The sequence below is a fragment of the Cololabis saira genome, chromosome 22 (genome assembly GCF_033807715.1).
Source record: "Cololabis saira isolate AMF1-May2022 chromosome 22, fColSai1.1, whole genome shotgun sequence".
Classification (NCBI taxonomy): Eukaryota; Metazoa; Chordata; class Actinopteri; order Beloniformes; family Belonidae; genus Cololabis; species Cololabis saira.
Genome location: NC_084608.1, coordinates 12,404,248 through 12,429,342, shown reverse-complemented (window position 1 = coordinate 12,429,342; position 25,095 = coordinate 12,404,248). Strand labels below are relative to the sequence as shown.

Below are 25,095 nucleotides of genomic sequence, written 5' to 3'. Positions count from 1 at the left end.
CTCATCGTCTCTCTTGAAGTTGTTGTCACTCTGCGTGAGCCTGTATTTGCACATATGTGTGTCCGTTGGTCGATCCATCTGAGTCTGTCAGTCTCCAGGTGAGGTACACATTGTATGGTCTCAAAGAAAGAGCAGTAAAAATTACATTTTCTTGTAACATTTCAAACCTGTGAACTACCGGTGCTGCATACTGACTGACAGCAGTAATGAATGGAGCAGAATTCCATTTTGTTCGAGGAAGTGGGATTAATATGGGCACAAAGGAAAAGGAAACCTGGCATTGGTCAAGCGTCAATCAGTTCTTGGCCTTGGTTAGATGAAATGACACTTCTCTTTCAAGCTCATTGCCTTATTTACTCTTCATATTTTGCCCAGGGGTTCCATATTTCCCCTTCTGAGTTGTGTGACTTCAGAAATAACATATATGTTTATATATATATTTTACACATTTTTTTACTGCTATATTCTTTAAAAATGGCTTCCTTCCTTCCCTCCTAGTGTTCTCTTTCTAGACTTGCTCTGCCCCGTACAGCAACTTCTGTGCAAAATGAAACAAGTGCCACGCAAAGTCAAAGTGCCACACATGCATCCATAAGTCTTTAGAATCATCCCACCATGCTTGTTTTAGGACTTTGAGAAGAAGCCCTACTAGAAACCCGAGGAAAGCCATGCAAGCATGGGGAGACCATGTAAGATGCACGCAGAATGTTTCCGGCCGGGATTTGAAAGGATTGCACACCACTGTGAGTATTATCATTCTTGTCATTTTCCACAAGATGCTTAATAATCATTACAATAATGCATAATTTAGACACAATTTTTTCTGTAACTTTAGAGGGACAGCTTTTCTTCATTTACTGACATTACATTAGCAGCCGTATGTAGGCCTTTTAAAAGAGGCATGTTTTGTACCTTTACTGGCCTAACAGGGTTTTGATGTAATGCATTCAGTGACATGAACACACATGAACAAAGTGTATTTTAGCTCCTCCCATATTTGTCAGCAGCTGCTACAGGAAACCCAAACAAAGGCCTGAAACCTCTACGTTCACAGATAGTATATCTATCCAGATGGTTACATCATATATCCATATATCATTTTAGCATCTTTATTTATATTATTTCATACACTATATATATATTTCAATTAAAAAGAGCAGGGGTTTTATGATATTCAGAGTTTCTGACAAAATTGGTCCTTTGACTGTTTTTATGAAGTTACCAGTCTCAGAGGTATGCCATTTGTGCACTGAAAGTTATACTGACAAAATTATATATCCCGACTAAGGCTGATAACATGCCTCGCAGTTATGCCCTCCTGGATGACTGAGGTGTTTCCCTTTCAACCATAAATGAAAGTTTCCTCATATTTTTCCCAGGGTTATCGCACTGATTATTCCTATCCCGAGGCCCACTGATACAGGAAGAAATCACTTGTCAGAAACACCCTGAGTGATTGTGCTGTGTGAGAAAAGTGTGAATGAGTTGCAAAAGATACATCTGCATCTCTGATTAGATATGTGTTTGTGTATGCGATTAAGGGCGTTGTGTGAAATCTGAAACTCAAACAGGATGTGCAAATGGATGACTTGCACAGTGTTGGAGTGCTGTCTCCAAGTAGAATGAATCATCCTGTCAAACTGTGGAGGTGAATGGCTAATTATAATACATAGCTCTGAGTGATGAGAGGAGTCAGGCATTAAAAGCATGAGAAAAAAGGAGAAGACAGAGAATTACTTGTTAATCAGACTGTGAAACTCCCGTGCGCTATATCTTGAGGAGCAGTGTGTTCCAGAGTTAAGTTTTCACCATCTGAAAAGCATGACATCTACACTTGCAAAATGATTGATAGCACAAATGTCTTTGGGTGGCATATTGAAAGATAATCATTTTAAGGCTCCATATCTCAGATTTAGTATTGAGGGATAGGCCTCAAGAAAAAATCGCCTGGAACCTTGTCACTGGAATTTTTAGTAACTCTAAATAACCAGGGTAAACCGTTAAATCTGCATTCTAATGTGTCAAATATGCAGAACATTGCCATAAAAGGGAGAAAAGAATCAGTCGCAATGTTCCCCTCGACTACAGAAAGTTATAAGAATGTGTGTAATGTTACTATATGATACAAAGCCTGTAAAAAAAATGGGCTGTCACACATGAGACAACTCCGGCTCAGCAAGTGCTACGCAGGTGTGTGCTTGTGCATGTGATGTGTGTGTGTGAACACACTAGGGACCTGGAACGGTGATATGAGGCACTACCAGCCTACAGATCCCCCAGTGGGGAGGTCTGTGCACCTGGGTCCACACATACACATACAAACAAACACACACAAACACCTCTCTCATGTCATATTTCACGTCAGTGGGCATTGGATTGTAGACATGGGATACCCCAACATGACAGGGTGGAGCAGGCTTTTTCCACAATGTGACATCACAGCACATAAGGAGATCTGCTGCGTGTGTGTCTGCGCGCATCTGTGTCTGTTTCCATGCCCACACTTTTCACACATGTCAACACACAAAAGCCACATGGGAGGCCATTGAGAGCTGTAGCAGCTGTGGAATATGTTATTCAAATGGTGTGTGACTGTTTGTGTGTGCGTCGCGGCATTAATACGTGTGTGTGCGCCCATGTTATCATCGCTGCTTGTAAGAATAAACGGCACTGATGTGTCTCTGCGGGGAGCTTATAGAGAAACACTTACCTCTCTGCATTTACTGTAGCATGGCAATGAGTGACTCAGTTCTTTTATCTGTGTACCAGACAGGACAGGAACATTAAGCAGATTCACATACCGGAGCCCCTTAAAATTGTAATTATGGTGGTATCATAGTAAGCACGGTAAAGACATTAAAAGCAGCTAATACCTTTTTTTTTTCCTCAGATTTGTCACTTTTGGCTTGTGCACATGTATTTTGACCCTGAATTTAAAACTAGCTCAGCTATTTCTCCACATGAATGGATGAATCATGAGACGATATTAGAAACCTCGCATTATACAATCATTGGAATTTGACTTGATGAAAAGCAATTTCAAGCCATTAATTGCGTTTACAACAATGGCACTGAGCTCTTTATTTTAACAAATTCCTAAGAAGTATCAGTAATTATTTTTTTCCTATTAAAAAAGAGTAAACACAATTTTACTCAATTTTTCTCCCTTTCAACAGTTTATTTAAAATGTTCTTCATGCCTTTTAGTCGATGCCATAAGCAAGCCCGCTGTGTGAGTGTATTTGTGTAGCAGACACTCATTTGCACTAGCATTATTTAATCCTGCAATAGGATGTGTGTATGCCTGGGTTCCCACCCCTCAGTGTGTGTGTGTGTGCGCGCGCGAGTGTGTGTAAGGTTGGCTCCGTAGCCTGTGTCTAGCCTTTGCGGCACGGTCCAGGGCTCTGCGGCTGCCCCGGGGCCACCATTGTCCCCGGTCTCCACAGCCCAGTGGCCACAGATGTTCCCCGTTTGATACTGTGTTCCTCACACACACACACCCCACTCCCCTTGATGTGTGGGTGGCCAAGCGGGGTGCCCTGTTGCGTGCCACACTCGTACACCATTGGCCGCCTGGTGCTTGCACGTGACGCTGAAAAAGGGGGGAGCCATCGTGTCTACAGTTTTAATCCTGCCACCATGCATAATGGAACAGAAGTAGCCCCAAGTCGAGAAGAAGGCTTTGCATGAGGAGGTGTTCCTAAAAGGATCACGGGAAAGACAGAGAGCACACTAAGATCTTGCTCAAAGCACCTTGAAGAAAGGAAGTGAACTTGGGAAGACAGCATTCCACGTCGTGTGTGTACGTGTCTATATGTAAAGCATGAGGTGGAGCCTGATGGAGCGGCTTAGAGCAGCAAACAGGCCGTTGAAATTAACTGCAGCGATGACTGTCAGGATATCACCGCCGAAGGAAAACCCATGCTTGTGACAAGGTGCATCATTTTAAAGATTGCTGTTACCATTGAGTGGGTATGAATAGACAAAAAAAAAAGAATGACAGAAAAAGAAAATCATGTTTGCATTAACTTAAAATTAAAACTGTATAAACATATTGTATATAATTCTACCATAATCATAAGTTCTTTCTTTCCCATGAAGGACAGGAAAGACGAGCAAAGTTGTCGGCTCATTCAATACAGCAGCAATTACATTGTTTTACTTTATGTTTAAAAAATCTTTTCCTTACCCACTTGTTCAGGAACAGATTGAATTTTTCCAGTTTCACAACCGACACACACACGTCACTCTCATATCACGGCGAGATCTTTAAAAATGCTAGAACTTTTTGAAGGTATGGACTATTTCTGCAAAACACGATTAAGTGACAGGTGCTTTCAGTGCGCTGATCCTGGCATGCACTCCACCAATCGTTTCTCCGTTTGATGTGACAGACTTAAAACATGCTGCACCAGTTCAGTTATGTTACGCCATCCTTTAGACTGACACTTCAAAATGAAGATGCATACCAAAAACAAGAGATAAGGAGAGAGGAAATGGGTGAGTGTGTTTCAGAAACTTAAAGGCAAACATCTCTTGACTGATGTACGTAAGCATGTAGAAATATTTTAAGTAATTGCTTTTTATGTAACTTTCAATAATATGACAAATGATGAATTGCTGTACCTTACAAAGTATATATATTTAACCTTTTTTTTTTTTTGTGTTTAAAGCTAAATGAGTACAAATATAGGAAATCACTGTTTTATTTATTTGCAACTGCACAAAGACAAACACTAACTGAAATGCAGTGCAAGTTGAAAAGAGAGGAAAGAGTTTTCTTCTGCTTCAAGACACGGCCCAGTCTTAATCAAAATCCCACACAGGAAGAACACTTGAGTAGCTTAATCAAAGATCAGCCTGCTCGGTATTAATAATAGAGCACAGTACTGAAATGGAGTTTTACTTATTCAAGACTGCACTTATTTGCCTCATATACCTTTAGAGTATATTAGGCTCTGGGTGTGGCAGAGGAGGGAACTAAAAGTGAAAAAGCTGGTGAAGTACTTATGTATTCAGCAGGGTCGCCTGATGGAAGCATTTCAGCTTGCTGGATGGGTAACGTTTCCATCAGAATGTTAACACAAAACCATTTCTGTTTCATAAAGAGTCTGCCTTTTTAAATCTCATCTTGGATTTAAACGATTACTACTAGTTTCACTCAGTTTCTGATATGTCATTCCAGTGAAACATATAAACAGGCTTCTTAGTTGCACTCTAGAGGAAAGAAATAAATCTACTTGTTGCAAAATGCTGATAGTGAACATTAGAGTAAAGTGTCATTACAGTATAACATGCAATAGTAGAAACCAAAGCATGATTCAATGGTTTATTATTATGTCTAAATAGGATTATGGACTGTAACACTGTATGTTAATAAAAAAATAAATAAATAAAGAAAGAAAGAAAGAAATAGGATTATGGAAAATTAAACTCGGTGCAAACTCGACTGGTTTTGTGGTATATGTACCCACCACTGTCCTCAACCCCACCTACTGCTAACATGTTTATGCAAAAAGGACAGGTTCCTATCAACAAAAACATTCGTAAATTAGTACATGATATGCATTAATTATATCTCTTTATTTTCCAGATTTGAGTATAGTATTTTGAAAATATGTTTTCCAGCAACAGAATAGGACGGTGGTGACAAGGCCAACAAATAAACCTTGCAAGTTCAACATTTTAAAGTCCAAACCACAGATTTAAAGTGTGCATGTCTGTTTAATTAATCATGACATTATTGGCTCCAGGTGGTAATGTCATTTCCAAAAATGATACTTTTTTTAACCTACTGTATATTAAAGTTCACTGCATACCAGCCTGCAAATGCTTCCGCGCAGGTGAGCAACTAGTTTCAACTGTAAAATGTTTTTTTCTCACAACGAAATTAAATGTCGCGATCAGTCTTCATAATGATTGATGGCGCATCTGCCACCTGCTTTGACCTGGCCGCTGACTAAAATGAGCTGTTTTCATGCACTAACAAACGCATAACTCATGTTGTGGGATTATGTGGGAATCTCAGCCCTCCACGCCCTCATGCCATTTCTAAATCCCTACACCTGCCACTCAGCTGCTCCCACAGAGAACACGGGACATCTTGAAACATCACACCTGTCTTCCCCAAGGGCAATATGGCTTGGGAAAATATCTCAGGTAAGCTTGATGTTCAGTCGCTTGACTCCTTCGCTACAGCTTGCTGTCTTTTTTTTCTTCTTTCTTTTTTTTGGAATTTGACTCAGGAGGTCAACCCCATGTTCAGAACCGTCATGTTTTTAATATCATGACAAATTCTTCAACTCGGTAGTCAGAAATAAGGTACTGAATGTTCAAAATAACAGACTTGCCCTCCAAATTGTGACTATTTTTAATTGGCTGACCTACATTTTGTCTGGGTCAAATAGAAACAGTGAGTATAAACTGTAAGCTTTCTGCTTCAATTCAAATAAGAGCTGTCAAGTGTGTTTTCAACCTAATCTCCCAGTCAAGGTTTTAAGATACGCAGCATCTTATTTAAATAAGAAATATGCTTGCTTTTTTTTCCCGATTATTCTCTATAACCTGAGTTTTGAACACAAATCCTATCTCTTAAGGCCCATAATTCATTTGAAACAAAAAGTAAAAGGGGGGAATGCAAAAAAAAAAAAAAGCCATAAAAAAATCCATGTCTGGTCATGTCACTTAAGGAGTGCAAACCCAAAGACAAAACATGGAGCCGTTACACAGGATTATGTACTAGAAACCCTGGAAAACAATAGCCTGTACCAATACAGTGGGACCGAGATCCGTGCAGCGACAGTAACATGGACATGTGTGGTGTGGAGATAGGCAGGCATCATCTAATTAGCTCACTGAGAACAGCCTATTGTTTTCTAGTTCAGAACAACTGCACTTCAGTCACACCTCACTTGTAGATCGCTGCAGACTGGGTGCAATGTGGCTGGGCCATTGTTGGGCTAAATGCTATTAACTTTTAAGCCGAGCTACACATAAAAGTGAAGCTGGTGTAAATTACAATTCCCCTGCGCATAATCCACTTGCTGATGGAAGACATTACAGCGGGCTTGTGTCTTGACAGCAGATTACAGCAGCAGCTTTACTCTGCCCTGCTTGCGAACAGGAGAAGCCACGGGATTTTGTCTTTATCTGCCCCATCCCTTCTTCATCTTCTTTCTCTCTCTACCTCCTTAACTCCCTCCTTTGCTGCCCTCCCGTTCTCCCATTGATCTCACTGTGGTATTCAGTATGTGCCAATGGTTCATGCCTGCAGGGGGGCCACCAAATCCATTATCAGGTAGGACAACAGTTTCCACGCTGTTTCACTCACTCCGTATATTATATGGAGGCAGGAATACATTGAGAAGGGGAAGGTATGAAAGATGGGGGGGAGACACGATAGCTTTTTAAATCAGATTATGAACCAATGAAAATATAAATTAAACACCACAAATAGCAGTTTTTAAAGAAGAATGTATTTTATACACTATATTGTATATTTTATTGGACTGTTCAGTCAACAAGAGTTTCTATACATTTTTCTAACCACACCTGAATGTTCTCAGCATATTTTCAGCTCTGTGTTAATTACTAGAGCGGTATAATTTATCACAGAGGCAGGTCTGCACAAAAAAGTTGAGCAAGCTCAAGTTTCTTCAAGCACACGGGATTCATTTTGACACCTGAGCACCTCAACATGTTACGTGCATGACTTCAGAGATAAGACGAGATAACACATGAGCATTACCTGTGACAAGCTGTTATCTTCTTTCTACATTCCAATAACTAGATCTTAGAGGACATAAATGGGAAACAAAATCAAGATGAATGTGTTTTTTACCAGACTTCTGCTAAACTCAGTGACTATTTCTTCACCCAAGCAGATGCTGATAACTGCAGCGTGGTCTCACGCTGGGGTTTTGGTGCAACAGTGGGGCTCTGCTCGCTGAGATACTGGCCAGATATTGGGGGAACTGAACCACCACCACTGGCGACTGGCAACATTGAGTTATTCTCACACACTCACATACACTTACACTTACACACACACACACACACACACACACGCAAACACACTGCGGACTAAGAGAAGCCCAGTATAACAGTAGTGATGGCCAGTGCGCCAGTCTGAGCGTGAGTGTGTCTAATTCCCAACTAATGCCATCTACCCCCCCAGGTCCACTGTCCTTGGCTGCCTGCCACTCTCTTGGTACTCACTGTGCTCCTTTAAAAGCCTTTCAAGGAAAGGTTCAGGGGGCATAACACAACAAATAAATAAATAACATAAAGAATAAACACAAAAAGACTGTTTTTGTAGACATAGAAAAGTACCTTATGTGAGCTGTGTTAAAGCAACCTGATGATGAGGACTTATTGAGTGCTTCATATATCAGAAGATGGGAAACTGACTTCCCCTTCTTTAAATATAGCAGGAGATGTTATAACCTTTAGGCATGGGGCCTAATCTGGCATTCACCACCGATTTTTGACATCTTGACACAGCTGTTCTACAGCTACAATGAACTTTGAAGTTGCAGAAATTCTGCATGTTTGCTTCTCTGCACCTAACTACCAATTTGCCTCGAGTTGCAAGCAGGTTTTGACTCTTCAGAGCATGTAGCATTCTGTATGTCAGATGTAGCCGTGTTAACCAATCAAGGCCCCGAGGGTGTGTGGCTTCGTGTCATTGTGCCGCAGGCTTTCTCTTATGAAACCTGATGCCAAGAGCGAAGCTTACAATGAAAGTCAAAGCAAAGTAAATTAACCAGTCAGGCCTGTGTGACTTGTTGTTATCTTGTGTGAAAGCTTCACTCTGCAACTCTCAATTCTCTCTCTGCACTCTTCTACTTAATGAATATGGCCCAAAATGCTGCAGTATATAAAGTTTAAGTACAAACACACGATGTGGATGATGTTATTTTGTAACCATCCGACTGCAAGTTAACGAGGCATTTCCAGAGGCACACCTATCAAAGCATGTTATCTGTGACAAAAGTTTTTTTTTTTCATTCTTCACTCACCCTCTCCTTCCCAGGTTTGTTTTGTCAAAGAATCTAAAATAAATATGCCCTCTGCACTATTTGAAACATATCGTCATCACAGTTAGCCCTCAGTTATGCATTTCATGCAAAGAGCCACTGGCATTATTCCTGCAAAATGCCAAGGCATAAATGCTGCGCTCCAGGTGATAGAATAAGAAGGATATATTTAGAGCAGACATTTCCTTTGTGGAATTTGATTACCCAGTCATTATTTATCTTTTGAATATGTATAATTCTAATGATTGGTTCTGTGTCACTTTTGAACGATCTCCAACAACAACAGAGAGGTTTAAGAGTGACATTAAGAGTGACAGTAACGGACACTATTGGGGAAGTGTATTAAAAAAGGCTTTGGACAGTTTTGTGCATGTGTCAGAATTCGATTGTCTTTAATATCAGAGACACACAGATTCCAAGAATGCTGTTTTATCTGTAAAAGCAAGCAAAGTCCACAAAAAAGGGGAAAGGATGAAACTAGTTTCCTTTTCTGTAAAAAAAAGACAATCAACAAACATATGCTGTCGTAATATGTAGGTATTCTGACAAAGAGACAAATAATTGTGATCCATAAAATTATGTAGAAGCCATATAAAAACAGAAGAAAATATAACAAACCTTTGCAAATAACTATATCAAAATAAATTCTTGATTAATATATCAACATCCCTGGGCATGGTTCATATCTGGCAGATAAAATATTAGATGAGATGTATATTTAAAGGTTAATGATCACACATGTGTGTATGTGGTTTAATATGAAATGATGTGAATATGTGCAAATGTCTGCTCAAATGAGCACATATCTGGAAAGACAGATGACGATGACAGATGTGACTGTATTTGTCCATGGGTGTGTGTAGAATAAGAGCAGTGTTTGTGTGTGGATGATGGAAAAATGTCGAGCAGACGTGGGAGCACAGTGACGGCTCTTTGAGTTTCATCTGTCTCCCCATCACTGCCTCCTTCCCTCTTTCCCTCCTCCTTTCCTTAAGGCACAAACTCTGCCAGTTGTCACCTTAGAGTATTACAGGCCTGCTGAAGCACTCCACTCCTTCGGGAGGAGAATGTCAGACCAAGCTTGGGGCAGTTTTGACAAACAGAGTATATATTGATACATGATAAAGTATGCTAGAAATCACCCGACTGCTGAGGGCTACTATAGTTTTAATATCATCATTTGAATTAACAAGCATTCTGTGGAGAAATAATGAGCTTTCATTATTCAGAACATCATCCTTACCCTGGCGGAGACTCGCAGGGCTATTAGTGCTTGAGAACTTAATGAAAAGAAGATAAAGAAGGTTTGAGATAAAAGTTTGAATGGCCACACTCGGTAACCAGAGTTAAAATTTAATGCGGCTCCAGTGGATGACGGATGAGCTTCTTATCTAAGGCCCGGGGAATGGGTAGACAGGGGATCCGCTTTGGAAGCTGCCATTCTTGGGTTAGGTGAACAATGTGCACTCCTCCTGCTTTTTTGACAGGCCCGATCCCCAGGCCCGGGCCCAGGCCCAGTGTGGTGTACCTCCCCTCCTGGACGACCCCGGGCCCCCAAACTCCACTTGCTCAGCCACTCTTACCAAGCCAAAGATATGACATAATGTGTGTCACGGAAGCACTTTTAGATTTTACAATTAAACACTCTGGCCCTTTTCAAACATTAATTCCAAATGATTTACTTTGGATTTGATTGCGCAATATGTTGACTGGGATTTTGCCCCCCAGTTCAGTCTGTTTCCCTTCCCTTCTGTAACTGTAGCGGTTTACAGTAGGGAAGAGGTCTTACATAATTTATGATTAGTTCTCATCAAGAAAAGATAATTGATGCCCACAGGAGTTGGTAGTTTAGGTGAAGATGCACAAGCTGAAAAAAAAGTAGGGAAAACAACTGGAAAAAAAAGTATAACATTTCTCATGTTCTCCATTCCATCTACTTAAAATTTCACGACTATATTCACATCTATACAAGCAAAACTGCCGTAGGACAGATTCCCTTCATTAAGCCAACCCTGTGGTGATGCCTTTTTCTTCAAAACTAGCGTGCCTCTTCGTTCGCCGTGCTTTAGTGCCAGTGCATTACATAACTGACTTGCACCGAGTTGTCAAGAGATGGAAAATGAAGCCAACAACATTCTTCTTCTCACAGAGCCAAGCTAACAACCCTGATGTGCAATTAAGCAAAGTGTGTTATTACAGATCTGACTCCTTTGTGGATAATCATCTGTTTATAGGGAAGCATACAGGTACGACAGAACTCCGACACACTATACACATTTAGAAACACACACGCAAGTGAAAAAAGAAAAGAAAAAAAGACAGCAGCAGCCACTCACGGAGTCCCTCTGCTTGATGCTGTGTTTGTCCCAAGGGCCTTAAGGGAAGTATGTTTGCTTGCTGAACCATTGTGAAGTCTCCAACAGACATGTCTAGTTTGCTGCTGTGCTGGGCTGCGCTGTTCCCTGCTGGAGGAGATCTCTGTGAATGGGAGGGGAAAGCATTGATTTGATGAATGAGTGCATATTTGTGGGAGTACTGGTGGCCAATGTGCAGTCTGGTGTGAGAAGTTATTTTTGTTGCTAGAACTTGACAACAAAGCCTTTAGCTCTAAGAATGCTTGAATCACTGCTCAGAGAACGGATAGTGCAGATGTTCAGTTCTCATGTTGCTGTGTCTGGATGTGAGGTGGTATGTCACATGTGCATTTACATGTATGGAGTGTTTCTATAGTAACTGTTATTGAGACGATAACGTCAAATAATAGCTAGGTAGTTTTGGGTGCTAGGACTTATGTCTGTAAGTAAAATAAAGTTGGGACGATATGGAGAATTGAAATATATATGTATAGTTGAAGGACAGCAGTACCATCTTAGTAAACATTGAAAGTATTTTAGATTCATTGAATATATGTAGAAAATATAATATGTAGAAGAAAAACATATAACCTCAATCCAATCGTCTTTGATCAATATCTTGATTAAATATTTTAATGATTTACTGACACAATTGTTGACCAATTAGAAATTGTTTTCACATCTTTTTGCTCCCTTAACGACTTATCTTTTATGTTTAATAGATACAGGTTGTTTTCCAAATCATCATGACATTCACCTGTTGATATCACCTATTGGAAAGTTAATTTGTTTGCTCTTGTTTTTTTCTTTCCCCACCTTTATGCTACTAAATTGTGGTCTGTACACTTTTTCTTTTCTTTCTCCTTTTTAATTTATTACAGGAATGAAATGGAGTAATGGATCTATATTTCTATATTTCTTAATAAAATTGAGCCAAAAAAAACCCCAACAAGAAAACATGAAATATATTTGGTTAGTACAGTCTACCAATCAAAAGAAAAAAGAAAAAAATGATTTTTTTATTCTTCCTTCCAACTTTATTGTGATGTGTCAGTCACAAATACATGGAGGTAAGTCTACCACCTAACCCGACTCGTTCTTTACAGCATGTATTCCTTCGTGCAGCTGATTAAATCCTGAAAACTCCAAGCTGTTTCAGGTTAGCCGTGTGTTGCTAAACCTTTCCCATACGTCCACACACATGCATGTGCTGCCCATGCAGTTTGTAAAACTCACAAATGGACCAATATAATAATTTCTAAACTAAACAATGAATACCTCTACAAGGACAATAAAGTCTCACATTAAACCCAGGTGTTTTATGGATAAAAGGGTATGTATCATTTGAATGCATTCAACTCCACTCTTTTTTACCATTTATAGACAGAACATGGTACACACTTCAAAGAAAGTGTTAAATTTCTTTAAGGACTCATAAAGGTTCTTTATCCATAATGGCAACTCCATTTATAGTGGTTATATAACTTCAATTAAGCACCCACATATGTTTGCTGGTACAGCAGCTTGACACGGTACAGCAAGAGTATGACCTGGTAAGAGACACCTTGAGCAGGGGTGGGGGGGGGGAGTATTGGACTGCTGGGAAGTCTCTAGGGTTTCATGGGTTGGCTGGGATTCTGGGTTTCCCACAAAAATAAAAACATAAATACATTTTTTTTAAACCACACTGAAGTTCATAAAACGTAATACCAGTTAAATTTGGAATCCACATGTTTTTGATGTGGTTTTCAGCTTCCCTGTATGCTATGAGTCACAATGAATCCGGTTTATGGATCCATATGTATTTTCCAAGGCTTTTTCTGTGCATGGATGATTTGAATTTATTAAGTATGTTAATTTGGATTTGCCCTTTCTTTAAATAAGATTCTGGAAAAGTTAGAAATGATGCATTTGCAGAAATCAGTTCAATGCAACTAATATCAGTGTTTTCCATCCAAAACTCAAAAAAAGGAACATGGATTTCATGTAATCAAACGTCATGTCAGACTGTCACAGATTTCCATAAAAGCAATGCATGTCAATCTCAATGTTTTGCAAAAGTGATCTATTATCTTATCAACAATAGTGTCTATTCTTGCTTTTTTTTCCATTAAATATAAATCATTCAACATGATCTAAGACAATAGCTGTGTTCCTTGTATACACATAAGCTCAGCACTAAAGCATTACAAAACTGCTTGCTATAAAACAATCTCCGAGGGGTTAGATATAGCATTTAAACTCTTAAAGAATTTTAAGGGAATTTATAAGAGGCACAGTCCTGCTAGATTTCCAGATAATCTCAGCCTTTTCTTTAATTCAGTTATATTGCATCATTTTTATGGGAAGTGGCAGGGATCGCTGGAGGGTAAGGCTGGGGGATGGAGAGGAGTGTGGTCTAACTCTCCTACAAGTACTCACATGCCCAGAAAGCAGGCGAGCATCATAAAAAATGGCTCACTAATCATTTCAATACAGCGCCAAGGCAGGCAGGAAGATGGCCTAATGCGCACAAGCACATACATGCACAACAACAGGTGATATTCATAAAAGCTGAAGCGACACTGTGAGAACACGACACACTATGGAAAAGGGAGGCGAAGCAGAAGAAGGAATGAACAAAATAGTATGAATTGAAAATAATATGTTGGACAGTTTGGATTTAAGCAGAATCTTCAAAATGAAGTGATGTCACAGCATCAGAGACCTGAGAAGAAGTGTTTTTATGAGGCGAGTGCGCCGGAGACGTGGAGACATCTCATTTAGATAACTGGAGTGGTGAGCCACTGTCATCTCAAGGGGAATCTTGCTCCTAATTTCCCCTGGAATCACAAACAGCTGTTGTTTAAACTAGATCACATCACTGTCACATGGCTGCAGGGGCTTGCGGTAGTCGCTCCACTGCTACTCCTGACTGTCACCATCCGACAGCCATTTTTAACGATGATCCCTAACAGGTACTTTAATGTTCTTATCGTCTCGTGAGACACTGGGGGTGGAAATATCTACAAAGAGAAATCTGATCTTGGGAAATATTTGCTTCATCAGTGAACGATATCCAAGAGGACACATCGGCTCACTGTTCTGCAGACAGGAAATTTATTATGTTGTCTCTGTCTCCTTTTATCTTCCTTTTAAACTCAGGATGTGTGGGCCCCATCATTCTCCTTTCTTTCCCAGGATCACATGTTTGTGCCATGTGCTGTTGCTGATCACAAACATATGCTTTAAATACCGCAGACAATCAGCAAACATAACAACAAATGCAAAAAGAGATACAATACTCTCGCTAAACCTTCATTCTTATTTCATAACTCAGCGTTAAAAAAAAGGTAATGCTGTTCTGACACATGTACATAGGGAAATCCATGTGATTTGCTTGCCTGCGATAGTGTCTTTAAAATAACATCCTAACTCACTGAATCCTCCAAATCCCAGAAAAGCGCATCGAGCTATCGTCTCCCTGCAAGTTATGACTCATGACATCAGACACTCTCACTCAGCACAAAGGAATTTTATAAGAATTTCTCCACAGTAATGGTACATTAGGGCCCGTGCTGAAGTTGGATAATTGTCATCCTCACCTAGAGAACACCTGGAGTGTAACCACGCAGTCAGCTCACAAAAGTTGGCCAAGAAAGAGAGACGGTGTTTGGAAAATCAGGGCGGTTTCCTGACGGGGACGTAGGCGAACAGCGGCTTACAGTGACAGCCACGGAGGAGTGCACTTTCAACATCTAAAACAATGTCAAATATATAAACTATCAGTCATTGTTGAAACATTGTTTTTGTGGAGAATCTGGGAAAGGCATGGGACATTTCCAGCATTCTATTAGTCCCATCTTTATATATAAAAGGAGCTCATTTTGATGTAAATCTGTTTCAGATTTTATGAAAAAAGTCTAACAAAACAGTGTAAGACTACTTTTTCTAAGATTATCACAAACTTTTTCATGATTCCCAACCATTCTAAAAGGGCTTTTTGGAGATCTGTCTATCTTAGTTCAACTAAGATTACAGTGACGGTTCTGGCAGCTGCATTCCTGAAATCATATTTCATGTAATTAGGCTCTGCTCTCGTCTAGTGGCTTTACTGGAAGCTCAGTGGACTTTACACATTTGACAAAGCGCATACAAAGTCTGTGTGTGAGCGGTTGTGTGTGAGAGGGAGAGAGACCACATTTCAGGAAAAAGGAAGAAGCAGAAATGTAAATGAGTGCGTCCATCCATCCAAGGCTATGCTTAAAGCTTTTCCACATGCGGACTTCCAGTACCACCCACCCTGTTTTTCCCTGTAGCCTGTCTGTTTGTATAAAAAGGGGCAGTGAATTGAACTTTTTAGTCATTGATTATGGGATTAGACTGGCTTACTGTGTCCAATGCCACTCCACATTATTTTTCATGAGGCACTAAACCATTTCTTATTCTTTTTTCAAGAACTACTAGTGAGTGTAGTTCTCACACATTTACCTGTTTGATGAGCTACAAAGAGACATTGCTTTTATGACGCTTTCATCTCCACAATATCATGTTTTTAAGTCTGTGCCAGGGAATCAGTTTTAACAATTGGCTTCCTGGTTGCATTATCCGTGTTTTTCGCATCTCTGTCTTTTAATTTTCAATCCCCGACGTGGAAAGCGCGGCTCTTGGGTGTTGCTCTTCACCTTCCCATTGTGTGGCATCTGCCTGCTGCGCTGATCACAAAGTGAGAAACAAATCATCAGGTGAGTCAAAGGGTGCAGCATTCCTCCATGAACCTTTCCACTGTGAGCTCCAGAGTTACCACACAGTCAGCCCCTCAGACATGAAAGCACAGGCGCGCGCACACGCACACACAATCTGCAGGTGTGCCATAAATTATGTGCATGAGTAACTGTCTAGAAGAAGGAACGAAAAAAAAAAACGAACTAAGAGAAATAAAACACTGACACACACTCACAAACAGATGTACGCAGGTCTACCTACCACGATAAAAGAGCACGCGGATCTGCAGCGGTGTCATGTTCGCCTGTACCCTTCAAAACTGACTTTGTGGATGTGTTTGTGTATTTTAGACCACTTTGGCCATGACATCACTCAACGTAAGATTTTAAACTTGCTGGAAAGATTAGAAAATGGAAAATATTTCTCATTCGGTTTACTTTCGTTGTCGGTCTGGCCATGTGCACGGTAGGATATGTTAATCAGCGCCTGCTTCATTTGTATGTATGCTTTATTTATTAACATTTGGGAACTTTGTTCTGAGCATTAACGTGCAGCTGCACACTGACACAAATGCAATATTTACACAATCACATCAATCACACGCTGGTACTTCTGCCTGTTTTTGTAGCTGAAAGCGTGCACGCACGTACGCTGCAATGCACGACTTTGTTCCAGGTTCCGTCTATGCCAGTGACTTAGAAATAATTTTCACAAATGGCTTCCTGGTTGCAATCACAGCGGAATGTGGCATAAGGGACTGGCAACTTGACAATCCAGTTCAGCGTTGGTGGGTGACGAGCCAGAACAAAAGGTCAGAGACTTCAAAGCCTGCACCAACTTTAAAACAGAGCTCTAGACCTCTGACAGCTACATAATATTTGTGTTGCATATATCTGAGTGTGTGTGTGTGTGTGTTTGTGAGCTATGAAGAAAAACAGTGTTGAAATTGTGAGTTTTGATGAAAATATACCAAGAACTATTGCTTATGACTGGCCAGCAGCAGAAACGCTCTGATAATAATGTACCACTTGACGCTTTCACAAACGTATTATCGTTGAAAGTATAATATTTGGTAGGTGGACTTAAAGACAGGACATTGTAAATCTAATATTCTGCAGATAGTTAATGACTGTCCTTCATGTTAACTGAGAGATTAATAATCCATACATTTCATTAGCGCTGTGATGTTCTTGACATCCAGTCATGTGATCCTTTTTTGGTGTGCATTTACGCTCTTGAGAACCTTGATGGACGGGCTCAAAAGAATGTGTGTGTGTGGGATATATATCTAAAAACTCACAGCTGCAGCTCATAAAGTGGTCACTGGGCTGTCATCGGCACATAAGTCACGTCCACAGTGGTCCATGTTTGTTGCAGGTCTGATTCCAGGAAGTCAGTACTGATACTAACGACAACAGAAGTCAGCAGCACACGCTTGTCTCCGTCTATTGTTATTCCCTGTCTTTGTATTATCTTTCAGTGATGGTCACATGATTAAGGTTTAGCGAATCAGGGAATGACATGCCATCACCCAAAACAGCCAGTCAGGAGTAGAAAAGGTGCAGTTTTATCTTCTTCAACGTACTGTATGCAGTTTTGTTTTATCATAGACTTCTGCTGTACCTTTTACACACTGAAACAAGGTCTGCAGCTGTTCACTATTTTTACATTTTCAAGGGTTAGATTCGCCAGATTAATGTGGATTTTTTGTGTAATTGTAACAAAAGTTTTACATTTTGAAAAGAAAACATATTAATGTGAGCGCGCCCGTACTCTGTTTATCTCAAAACTCTGCAAAGTCACATTAAACTTGGGTGCACACTTTATTTTTCTTGGAAGACACTGAAAAATTAATTTGTAAGTCTGTCATGAATAAACCGCTCATGCGTAAATATGCCTGTAACTTTAAGACAAAGGGAGAACAGCTCTATCTTCATTGCAAGGAACAGATTTTTCTCCTTATCAATGCAATACAGGGCAAGATTAAAGAGTCAAAATCCTCCCTTCGTGTGTGTATGTGTGTGATGTGTATGTATTTGCTTTTGCATGCCTGCCCCTGGATGTTCTCCTTCTCCCCCCGCCCTCTCGTCACTGGCCCTGTAGCTACTGTAGCTGCCAGGCTCTTCATTTTAGCATCTATCAGTCCCTCCATCCTTATCTCGGGAGGAGTCTGCATTGATGGATCCTATTAGAAGGCAGTCCTGTCACAGTATCTGCTGTGTTTTCTCCTATTTGTCACACAGACCTCGATACAGTGGAAAAACATGGCCAGTTAATGATTTTCACCAACTAATGGGCCTTTGCCCTATCCAATCTTTTGTCCACTTTATGATAGATTGTTGTCGATTGCATGGAGCAATACGGAATAATACAGACTTGAATCAACAAAAGTACAAGCTGATTTCTTAGTTGTTAAAGTGATTGAAACTAAACGCAAGCAAGATGAATGACAACCCTGTCATACATTTGTTGTATATGACAATAAAAGCTTCTTCTTCCTGCACAGTGATAAAACAGCAGATACGGTCTAATACCCAGGTTATCTTGAAGAAATGCTTTTCAAAACCCTGAAATTCTTACAAGAAGAAGAAGAAAAAAGTAATACACAAAAACCTTTTTGGTCAAGACTTTATTTCTCTTTTATTTTGTCTCCCGTAGCAACAGATGCAGACCAGGCTGATGCAGGCACGTCAGGCTTTACTGGGGGATTGATAGTATTAAATATTTACTGATGAAATATAGATCATCTGTCTTGTGTTTACTCTTTAGTACTATATAGTTTACTTTATAGTACGTATAGTACTACTTTGTGAGAAAAAACATGAGCCTGATCAATGATGCATCCACATTATAAATAACTAAAAAAATGCACTCATTTTTCATCCTACCTTTATTACCTCTCGTCTAATTTGCAAATTTAATATGATAATGGTACTAAAAGTAGAACTGAGCTGTCGTTGAAATGCAGAACCATTTTACCCATCATCTGAACTAATTTAGCCACCCCTTTAGTCTATTCAAATGCAGAAATTTGATGCAATTGAATACAATCTTTCAGTGACTCTGAGTCAAGAATTTCTGCAATATCATTTTATTTACAGGTAAAGTGAAAGATACCGGCAAGACTGATAATTGTTAGCTATTCCTCTGCGTGCTGCTCAGAGGTAGACTTTGGCCTGAGAGCAGTTGGTATTTTCTATTTTTATTTCTGGGGCCATGCACGTGTAGGTGAACTGCTAATGATTCAAGGATGCTTTCTATTTTTACATCAAGAACTTTCAGTTCCAGATAATAGCTTGTTTAGGTTAGGCTGAAGGAAAATCCTGAATGTGAGGGCATTAATAATGTAGTACAATGCAATAGTCAATTCAACAGATGCCTCTCTAGTTAAATAAAATCAATTTTCTAGACATCATTATCCAGCAGAGCCAAGAGTCTTTAAACCCATATGTTTTACTGTACGTTTCAAGGGATGAAGTACCAAATAGCAGAAAGTACAAAGCAGAGGGCACAAGCAAAGCTGAGCAGCAGGGAGTGTCCACTGAGCCAACCGAGATGCAAATCAGGTGCATATATTAAGCTGACATAAAAAGTTTCGTTTTGAGACCTGTTCTTACACCCGGTTTAAAACATGATCTTTTTTCTGTTTACTGGAATATATTAATACGCACCAAATAATGTGCCTTGAAGTGTGAAAGTACTTTTGCAATGGACTGTAAATCTTCCCAGTTCATGTCTAATGTATATTTTGCTCATAACTACTTTCACTGCATTCAGTGGGACACACAAACAGCTGCTGTCAGTTCAGAACGCTGCTGCCCGAGTCCTCACTTAGACCAAGAGAGTTGAGAGTTATATAACTCCAGTTCTTAGACCTTTACACTGGATTCCTGTCTGTCACAGAATAGATGTTAAAATCCTGCTGTTGGTTTATAAATCTTTGAATGGTCTCGTGCCAAAATACATCTCTGATCTGCTGATCCCTTATGAGCCAACCAGAACCCTCAGCTCGTCAGGGTCACGCCTACTTTCTGTACCCAGAGTTAGGACCAAACACGGTGAGGCAGCATTCAGTTTTATTGTCCTTACCTTGGAACAAACTCCCAGAATGCATCAGAACTTGTTGCTTTACGTCAAGGTTGAAAGCCTTTTTATACACTGCTGCATCTCAGTAATATCCCATCACTGTAATCTTTATTTCTTGCATCCCATTTGTTTTATTCTTTTCAACTTATTTCTGTATGTCTTTAATTCTGCTTTTAAACTCTTTTACTTTTTAATGCATTTAAACAATGTTTTTATCTAAAGACCTTTGAATCTTCTCGTACATGAAATGTGCTATACACATAAACTTGCCTTGCTTTGTCTAGGACAGCATTGCAGAACAGCAGGCGGAGTCAAGAGTGACTGGAGCAAATTAGATGGAAATAAGACATAAAGGACTTACTTACTTAAAAAAAAAGGTAAGTGGCTAAATGGATAAATAAAGCAGGGTATAACACGTCTTTCCAACAGCATACTACATGTAATACAAAAGGCTCGTATACACTGTGTGATGGCAGTCCAATGGCAGTAGTTGTGGCTTTGGGACTGTAAACATCTAAATTGCTGCAGTATAAAAATAAAATGTGGAGAGCAAATTCAATGATGGCTCATTGCAACAGAAACTGCATATGACAGCAGGACAAAATAACTTTGAAAATTTAAAAAAAGATTAAAAAGTAATCCTTTAATCATTGGCCCCAAATATCAAATAGATTTGCACCGATTTTCTCAGGCTTTAATATCACTTGGATTTAATTTAATCGTGAAATCAGTAAAAAGGCAAAAATAAAAGAGCAAAATCCTCTGAATGTTGCCCCAATTTACAAATTTACAGTTTCTAACGCGAGCCTGCTATTCTCTGCAACACTGAGTCCAAATCAAGCTGTCAGCAAGCGTGCCAGCATATCCAGAGGGTGTCACCACACATACTGTACTGAGCTACGAACAGACACTGCTTCATGCAGCCGGATTACAGCAGCTGCCAAAGGCCAGGGAGGAAAGGAGCAGGGAGAGTACATGCAGAGAGAATGTGGGGCAGAAAGATGCAGAGAGAAGGTGAGGAGAAGAGAGGAAGAGGAAATGGGAGCAAAAAGAAAGAGGGAGAATGAGGGAGGAGGTGGAAGATGGCAGGAGGGCAGAATGCAGATGCGCAGGACCTGACTGGCATCTTTTTGGACGGTTAACAGACAGAGGGAGGCGGGATGGGTTGTGGAGCCCTGGAAAAAGTTTGGGCCCTGAGGATGTTCTGTCCCACTGCCAGACCCAGAAGTGTGGCTAGGAGATAGCGGGCCCACGTGCGGTGCTGCACCCTACACACAAACCCATACTAGGATACACTGACGGTGAAGATTCATCAGTGCATGGATGTAGATAGAAAATAAAATAACTAAATACTATTTAATATATAAAATGGGATAATTAAATAACTACGTAGAATCTGGGAATTCATGTTTGTGTCTGTTGGGAGATTTTTCAAGGTCTCCATATAGAAACACTGTCTAAATGTGAAAAGCTCCTTTAATTCATACTCTGAATTTAAAAAATCATATGTTAAATCTTTTCACAGTGACCGGTACATCTTCAGTCAGGTCAGCTCTCTTTTCTCTACCTAACTTTCTTTATCTGCATTCTCTGTCATTGGCAACGTAGAGCAGAGGAGCTTCAGGCCATGTGTGCAGGTTTTGGGCCAATTATAGGGATTCTCATCAGTGCCGAGCTGCCTTTGGCTCCAGGCACAGAGCATGTAGACCAGCCGAGGGTCCACACGGGTGAGCCCTGTACCCTCACATCTCTGCACAATGAGTGTACAGCACCTGGGAGACCAGGAACCTTTTGGTGGACTTGATGTGGAATACAGAAAATAACAAATAAAACAAAACAATATTTTGCTGCTTTGCAACATGCTCCAACATGTATTTGAAATAATCCTGTGACTATGTAGACAAACCAGAGCTTTATTCACAATATCTACCAGACAGATAAATTATCGGCTGATATTTTACATTTTTTTTATATTTTTATATTTTATATATTCTTTGTACATACGAGACATGCCTTATTTATCTGCTTTTATTTTATTTTATTATTCTATTTGGTACTTTCAACGTCTTGCTGCTTAGTTGTTCTTGCAATTGCCCCTCGGGGATAAATAAAGTTTTTCTGAATCTGAATCTGAATCTGAATCTGAAAATGATGCAATTTTCATCGTTCTGATAAATTAATGAAAATTAAATAAATTGTTTGCTGGTGGGCTGCACTTTTTAAACAGTCCATGTCATATCCATCTATCCAAATATCCATCTATCCACTGATTTCAGTTTAGGGTCATCCTCTGGAGTCAATCCTCGCTCTCTTTGGGTGAAAGGCAGGGGCGCATCCTGGACGGGTCACCTTTCCATCGCAGGGCTACTCTCTCTCACTCACACAGCAATTTAGAAATGCAGATTACATGCAAACTACACAGAGAGGGTCATACAAGAATGAATCCAAATAGAAAAATAAAATGTTCATTGTATACTATGTAGGACACATTACAACAAGACATGTAATGTGTTTTGCTCAGGAGGTCATGAACAATTCAGGTCACCTGAGTTAATCCACCAGCATAGCTGTCAGCTTTTCCCCCAGTAGAGCCAGCCCAGTGGGGTTAAATACACTGCGGCACTCGTCTGCTTGCCCAGGTGAACGTAAATAAGGCAGAGCAGGAAGATGGTGCCATTTTCAACTGCAAGTTGGGGCTGGTAGATGAACTGGAGAGCATCCAGTTTACATCGGAGCTGGTTCAGGATGAGTCGCTCCAGGGTCATAATGAAGTGTGAAGTCAGTGGCAGAGGTCTGTCGTCCTCAGAGCCGCGGGGAAGCAGTTTCTTTGGCAAAGGAACAGAGGATGATGTCTTCCTCAACACAAGGAGCTACTCCAGTTCCAGTTCAGTTGATGACTTATTTCACTTCTAATGTGTCTTTTTGCATATGAAAAACACTGTGGACATATTAAAAAAGATGAGTAATTGTAAACACTCAGCATCCTTGAACAAGATGAAAGTTATAAAGATGTGCTATAATGTTATTTTATTCCCAAATAACGTAAAAAGTTTGACAATAGTGTCTTTGTCTACAGTGAGAAGCATGTATGGTACAGAAGGTATTGTAATGCATGCCATATGGCAGCACATAGCTCTGTTTGACAGCAATGTCACTTAGAGGCTGCATTTTACACGGTTCTGTACTTTGCTAGGCAGGAAACTATGCTATACGCTTGGTGACCGAAGCATATAATGTCAGTTGTGGTTGCTGGACTTTTCATTCCACCATTATAAGGCATGTGTGCCAACAAAAAAAGTATGCATGCAAGTATATCCTACACTGGCAACTAGAACTAGCTACTATCCCCAGTTTAGCTTTTTGGGAAAGATAAAGTGGCATAAAAAGGTCAGTGAATAAATCATTTTGGATGAATACTAGCATGCAGCATTATTGGACTGATACTTTCTGGATACTAAGGACAAATCAATATCTACAGTGGGTCATGTAAGGTTACAATAGGTGTTCATTTCCTTTGTTTACCTATAGTTCAACAGAGTTTTTAAGCTCAAAAGAAGGCATACGTCAGCCTCACAGCTGTGTTTCACATAAACATTTTACCATAACTGCCAGCTTGGAATGAAATTTGGCTGAGAAACTGGATTTAAGCATAACCAAGTCTACTTAAATAGGTAGAAAATCTAAGCTCGTTGAAAGTTCAGGATTAAAGACTTGGCCAAAGTTGATGTGAGCTGTATTTAAAAATAAATAAATAAATAAAATATCTGCTTTTATATTACTAGACCTTGAACAGCGCTGATTTGTGTTTTTGCTTGTTAAACAGTCTCAAGCCGACCCTGGAACTGTGGCCTGACATGGTAGCAGAGCTTAAAGAGGATTGCACTAGTGCTCAGGATTAGCAGGAAGCAGTTTTAATGTGTTTGAGTATGAAAAAAGTATGTGCGCATGTCTGTGTTGGTGCTAGAGGCTAGCATGCGGTGAGGAGGACAGATTCGCACCTCTATGCATGCTGCTGAAAACCTGCTAACCATCGCATTTGCAACTCTCAGTATGTTGAGGTAAACACATTTTTAGTGAAGCACCCACAACGCTCCCCTCCCACAGCATTCCCCCTAACCCATGAAGATTTTTTTTAAAGCAGATCAGCAAAACATGTCCGAAATAGCAACGCTACGGAGGAGGAATTTTCTTTGCCCCTAATACAAACATTTTGAATTGCCAAATGATGCTTCTCATCCAAATGCAAATATTCCCCATCTCCATCAAATAGACTTAAGCCTATTGACAAAATGGAAAGCCAAATATCTATGGTCACCGTTTCTTAGAAAATAGTTCTGACATAAAAACGTAGGCTATCCACTGAGATCATCCAAATCCTTTAAACACTAAATTAAGTGCTCTTGGTTTTATTAAAACCATAATATGAATAATCATGGGTATATTTTCTCTCCTAAGAGAAGAAAAATTAATGTCAGACCCAGTTTCCTATCCCACAATGCATCTGGGGTTGTTAGTTGAAAAGAGGGATGGCGACGCAGAGGAAGCTTTAAATCGTTGTCAAAAAGAAAGACATTAGGCCTGAGCAAAATGTTCATTTAGGAAACCTGGTGTGAAGGTAGGCGCGTGGTCCATTAATTACAATAATCACATCGTAGGTGTTAGAATAATTCATTAACTCAGATTTAGTTAAGGCTTCATTTAATAAGTCCTTGCTGGCCATGAGAACAGAGGTAGAATGGAAGAAGGTGGGAGGGGGACAGGGACAGAAAGAAAGAAAGAAAGAAAGAAAGAAAGAAAGAAAGAAAGAAAGAAAGAAAGAAAGAAAGAAAGAAAGAAAGAAAGAAAGAAAGAAAGAAAGAAAGAAAGAAAGAAAAGAGAGGGGGGGGCTTGAGAGAGAGATACAGGGTGCCTATT

General features: G+C 40.0%; 1 long non-coding RNA gene across 1 annotated transcript in view; it reads right to left on the bottom strand.

Annotated features, from left to right (window-relative positions):
• Positions 1 to 17,509, bottom strand: part of LOC133423648 (uncharacterized) — a 36,057-nt gene extending 18,548 nt beyond the window's left edge. The window contains exons 1-2 of the long non-coding RNA XR_009770825.1: positions 17,396 to 17,509; positions 11,374 to 11,515 (exon numbers count right to left, since the gene is read on the bottom strand). This is a non-coding gene — a long non-coding RNA (uncharacterized LOC133423648). The remainder of the gene's footprint in view (positions 1 to 11,373; positions 11,516 to 17,395) is intronic.
• Between the last annotated feature and the right edge of the window lie 7,586 nt (positions 17,510 to 25,095).